Genomic DNA, 6,054 nt, shown 5'->3' on the forward strand with positions numbered 1-6,054 from the left:
GGTTATTAACAATCTCGATTTAAATTTTAACTATGTTTTCTATTATTTTGCTGAGGGTCATAAACATAATTTTGCAAAAAATTCGAATAAATTCTTAAAGATTTCAAAATAATTACCTCATTCCATGTTATTCTTTTGTCATTTGTCTATTTTAATTAAATTTATTTGCCATTCTACCTTGATCCAACTTTCAAAGATCAGGCTCCACCCAATACATCATATCTATGTCTTGAAGGGATAGTAGAAAGGAAATGTATCACCTTTTTATTATCCATAATATTCTCCTATTAAAAATAATCTTATTCAAAGTAAATCAAATACTAAACATGAATATCTCACTATTTTTTATCCATGTACAATTTATTCCTTCATTTGATTGCCTGTTTTTTTTTTTTTGGGCCTAACATTTGATTACCTGTTTGATTTTAATGGCTATACATTTATTATTACTACTGAAATACTCACGAAGATAAGAACATAATTCTTATTTAGGGAAATGATTAAATAAATAATATACTTGGTTAAATATCATAATTACCTATTTTCCATTGTTAAATTAAATAACAATCAAATAGAAAAAATGGAATTGCATGTGAAGAGAGGCGTAAAGGTTTAAAGAGCAAATTATTATAAATGATATGAGCTGTAAATAATGTCCCGTCCTTTTCCACTCATCATTCCCCATTCTTACCCATCTGCAACACTTATCAGTTCAATTAACTCAACTCATTTACTTGTTCCACAGCATTCTGAGGACTTTCATGATTCAGATTAGGCATTTAAAGTGTGAGCTAGCATCAAAGTAGATCAGCAAAGGCTCTAGGTGAAGATGGTATATCTAAAGACTTCTGAATAAGTTGGCTTCCATATATTAATCATATACTCGAATGATAGTCCATTCGCTATCTCTGGGTCTGTCTGCATCTCACATCTGCAACAAGGTGGCGAATGTGTGGAGCATACCATTTAACCCTCTCCACATGTTCTATAGAAACTTCCCAACAATAACCTGTGGAAATCACAGCAGTAAGGTTTCAACAACAGTTCTGTCAAAAACCAGATCTTCAGCGTCAGAAAGTACTACCTTCAGATCTAGCAATTTCATGTATTGACTTCAACACGTGTTCGGTCCACTGGCCTTCCTCTGAGTCCTTCGCATTTCCATGCACATGTAGTACTCCACCTTCTCTCCTGCAGTGTTGATGACATGACAAGTTCAGTTATACTTTTTCTCTTTTGAGGATTGAAGTCCAGTTCCTACTTTGAACTACATTGCCAAACAACCATGCAACTTTCAAACTATATTGCTGTGGAAATATAAATGCCGCAGTTGACACAGGATTGAAAGATTTTCTAAACCTGACAATAGAGTGATACAGGGATGGATCTAGAGTTCAATGGTTGGGGGGCCAAATTGAAAATAAAATTAAGAATGGGGTCCAAAATTATAAGTCGGTTTCAATATGTTTCATCAAAACTAAAGAAAATCTTAAAACTCATAGACTCTATTAAAAATTTAACAAGTTCCCTATTTTGCCCCTATTATATATATGTATTTTAATAACGTACAATTTCTTACCAATATTTAATTTAAAAAGGGGAAACTTTTGATAAAAATTTAATGACATGATTGACAAGTCAGACCAAAAAAAAAAAAAATTAGTCTTTCTCTGACTTATAAATAGAAATGGAGAGAGTACCGTGTAGATCTATAGAAAGAAATTGTGTACATAGGCATCTCAATTACCTCAAGGCCCTCACTGCTGTGACCCAACTACACTCACTAGATGGAAGGAGACCCAGACAAACTCTATCAGCAACACCCTGGATGCAAACGATCAATTTGAGTCATTTCCCTGTCCATATATCAATGTCAAAAAATAGATGGACCTGTTCTTCCTTCACGTGCCAATACTTATTGACAGCATGCAGTGACTAAAGAAAAAGTGAAGAACATATTCATGAGTTCACTCAATGCATGTCTCTCTCTCTCTCTTATATATATGTATACATACATACCAAAGAAGGGTTTAATGTTTCCTTTTTACTTTATTTTTTCATACAAACTAGAGAGAAAATTATTATAGTCAACTCAAATTTTCTACAGTTCACTCTCTTTCTCCCTACTATTTAAATTCATCAGAATAGTAACTTTGATGATAATATGTCAAAAATAATAGTACTTACTCTTCTGTTTTTCATTTCTTAGTATTTTTGCTGTATAGTAAAAAAAATTCCTTCAACTATGTCAGAGAAATGACACAGCAAGTTTTTACCAGCATATTGTGTAGAATCATAGAAGTATACATTTGAGTAAATCTCTGTCTAAAAGGGGTACAAAGCAGATTACCAATGTGTTTGGAAGATTGAATAAAGAAAACCTGCAAACTGTCAATGCAGAAGCAGTACTTGTAACACTACACTTTGCGACCCAAAGAATTCCTTTAAACAAGGGTGCAAATTAACATTGATTCCTCTTAAAAATTAACTGACAAGTTAGATGCTTTAGGAAGTCAATATAGATTGATGATTGGTTCAGTAAGTACTAGGTGTTATTTCTTGGATGACTTATTAAGAAACACTACATTATCAAATGAAAATTTCGAATTATATTGAAAAATGTTTAGGAGATAGAGTTAAAATGACCAACAAAAGAAGAAATAAACTTGAGACTATACTTTGGGAGCCAAACTTCGATTATCTCCTTGAAGAATGAGACATCGGTCAGTCACAGAATTCGCTTTCAGATTATGTTGGAGTGCCTCTATGGCATGGGGATTCCACTCACAAGCATATACAAATTTTGCCTTGGCCCTGCTCAAGATCATGCAAAAAGGGAATAACGGGGGGAAAAAAATAGATTGTCAATTTTAAAGGAAGCTAGCAAAGCATAAATGAAATGATAGCTATCAGCCAAATTTTTGTTGCAATGGACACAGCAAACATTGCCCTACTAGGTGGAGTCAGCTACATGGTTTACATGATGTAACTGTGCTCTATCAACAGCCCAAATATTAAAATAAAATCTCTCTGGGATAAGCCCCATCCTAGATGCCAATCAGAACATATTGAAGGCAGACAAAGGGCGTTCATGCCAGGCAATACAAAATCTTAACATGGGATTGTAATTTAAGATTCACAAAACTGTACAGCCCAGCTTGAAGGAAAGTTACAGGATACCTGACAAGAAATGGCAGCGCAAAGTATCCAATGCCTGCAAACAGATCTACTATAATCTCATCCTGACAATCTAGTTGGGCCATCCGAAGCTTCTCAGAAAGATTTCCCCATGAGAACATGCACTTGCTAGCATCAAAAGAATAGAGTATTCCATTTTCTCGATGGTCAACCCATCCATTATCTCCGACAAGAATCTGCAGCGTGCTATCTCTAGTACCATTTGCTGCAACTGGGCCCTATAATAGCCATCTTAATGGTCATGAATAAACGAATTCACTATAAAGATATTGAAAGCCTGATGTAACACACACTCACATACACTCACACAGATCTGAATGGAGGGAGAGAGTAGAGAGAAACTAGAAATAGGGGGGGAGAAATGAAGAACGGAACAATGGGGGAGCAAGGGAGAGGGAGACAGAACGCAGAGAGAGGGGGAGAGCTTCTGAGTATGCCATCACAATATTTCATTCATCAAGTGTGTCCATTACAAGTGCAATTAAGTCTATTTAACAAAACTCTAATGCCTAAATAAGGAAGCCTTAATCACATCTACATATAAAGCTAACTTTCAGATTTCCTCTTATAAAAGAACACAAAAGGAAACCTTAACACCTTGTCCATATAAAGTTAGGCTTTATATTTTCCTTCTTACAAAATATTAAAATAACATAAAGAGAATTTATTTTTTTCTAGAATGTCTCCCATATTTCCTATCAAAGCCTATTGAAGACAACTTAATTTTCAGGTGTAAAATTAACTAAAAATATTAAAAATAAGTGTTTTGGTGATGAAAATTTACTGACAATTCCAAGATTTCATCCCCCTCAGATACCACTGCAAAGCAGATCCATGCATAGAATGTCTATGCGTATGCTTGACAAATGTGAAGCACCCACAAGTTAATCTTTTTTTCAATGGTTCTAAGCTCTAGCCTTCATGGGTATGCGCTGGCACAGGTTCCTCCTATTCCGCCCTCATAATTTTATCAGGGAAAATTAACTTTCATAGCTGACACGATTTTAGTGGTTCTGTTACACCATACATTTGCAGACATCAGCTGATCTCAGAGAACACGGTCTGTGCTTTGGGGATTATGAAGTCTTTCCGCACTTAGAAGGTGAGTTGTTTAAAAGAGGCAAAACATGCAGATATTGAGCTTTATTCATATATTTGTTGATTTGACTTAATTTCTTCATGAAAAATACTTGGTTGCCCGAGCATTCATCAACTATTGAATTAAAAAGTAGAAGCCTCGGCAGAATAAAAGAAAGCATAAATTTATGAATTACTCATAAATATAGTTACCTGGCGAGCGAGTCGATTAGCCTTAAGTGATTCGCTAACAGTGAGCCAAAGCTCTTCTGTGATGGAGTTCCACATTGGATCTTTGAAAGAAGTAGTTGGAAGTACAACAATATCTCCAAGTCGACCCCACCTAGAAAGCTTAATGAAATAAGATGACTAGACAACATAATATCAAAGGGATGCATTATAAACAAAAATAATAAAATAAGCCATCACAAAAGAAAATTAGCAGAAACATAGTGAAACCTTGCTGGCAATTCCTCTAGCAGCCGTGTAGGTAGGCCGTTATGCTCAATCAAAGTCGTTATTGCTTCAGTCATCACTTCCAAAGGAGTTTTTGCAGCTTTTCTGACTTCAGCAACATCATCTTCCTGTACATTTGCACCATATTCATGTAAAAGACTCAAGGCTTTTGGACCAGATAAGTCATTTAACAGGTATCCATTTCCTTTAGATGGCTTGGAGAAGTCGACTTCATTTTTTCCTTCAGTTGTGTCTCCTGAATGAGTCTTCCTTTCGTGAAATATATGAAAAAAATCATTAACTACAGGAAAACAGATATGTAACCCATCCTCCTGTGAGTATGCTTTCCTGCCAAAGTCTAACCATCCAAATTTCTTCAATATATCCTTTCCTAATTTTGCATATCTCTTGTCTAGCTTCAGAGCATAATGTGATGTAGCCATCTGAAATTGGTCATTCGTGACATGTGATTCACCATCAAGACACATGTCACCATGGTCACCTATATCCGGTACACGCTCAAGTTGTGGTTGTTCAAGATTTTGAATCCTAGTCTTATTTTCCCCATCATTTAGATTACTCATATGCTTTGTTTTATTTTTAACATGTACATGATCATCATAAGAAGGCATTAAATGGAGCAAACTAACTTTTGCTGGCTCACTAAATTTGGTTCCAAATGCATAGCAAGATGCACCACCACCAACCATAACAAGGTCATCACCAATGACACAAGCTGTACTGCGCACAAATAAATCTTTGCCAACAGAATTAAGGATTACATGCTTCCATTGACGAAGCTGCAAATCAAGTAAAGCCAACTCTTGAAAATGTTGTCTAATTGGACAACCACCAATAACTCCAAGATAATTTTTAAGGCAAACATTGAGTGGGAAAACCTAGCATGGGGATTCCTTCCAGCTGTCTTTTCCTTCTTCCATTGACCCTTCCGAATATCAAAGCTATACAGATCATCAAGTGCTTTTGTACCATCGTATCCACCAAACATGAAGATCTGAGAACCATGCGCCACCATTGAATGAGAATGACGAGCACATGGCCAGTCCCCTGAAACTGGCACCTTTTTCCAGATTAAGTTGATTGTGTCAAGAATATAAAAGGAGGAAAAGATATTATCATTATCCAGTCCCCCAAATACATAAATATTTGAGCCCACAGCAGCAGCAGCATGACGATGCCTATCCCAATATGGAAATTTAGACTTAGATTTTGTTGAAATGAGTTTACGTAATCAAACAACACAAAAATATATTAGCACATACGCTTTCCAATGAGTTGTGAGAATCTACGCAAATGAATTAA

The 6,054-nt window shown here is 35.5% G+C and overlaps 1 pseudogene; it reads right to left on the minus strand.

Moving 5' to 3' along the window:
* Positions 1-605: 605 nt before the first annotated feature.
* LOC129297136 (tRNA wybutosine-synthesizing protein 2/3/4-like) lies at positions 606-5,953 on the minus strand (annotated as a pseudogene).
* Between the last annotated feature and the right edge of the window lie 101 nt (positions 5,954-6,054).

Source organism: Prosopis cineraria, unplaced genomic scaffold (assembly GCF_029017545.1).
Source record: "Prosopis cineraria cultivar Desert tree isolate PC_DT_omini unplaced genomic scaffold, ASM2901754v1 PC447, whole genome shotgun sequence".
NCBI classification, from domain to species: Eukaryota; Viridiplantae; Streptophyta; class Magnoliopsida; order Fabales; family Fabaceae; genus Prosopis; species Prosopis cineraria.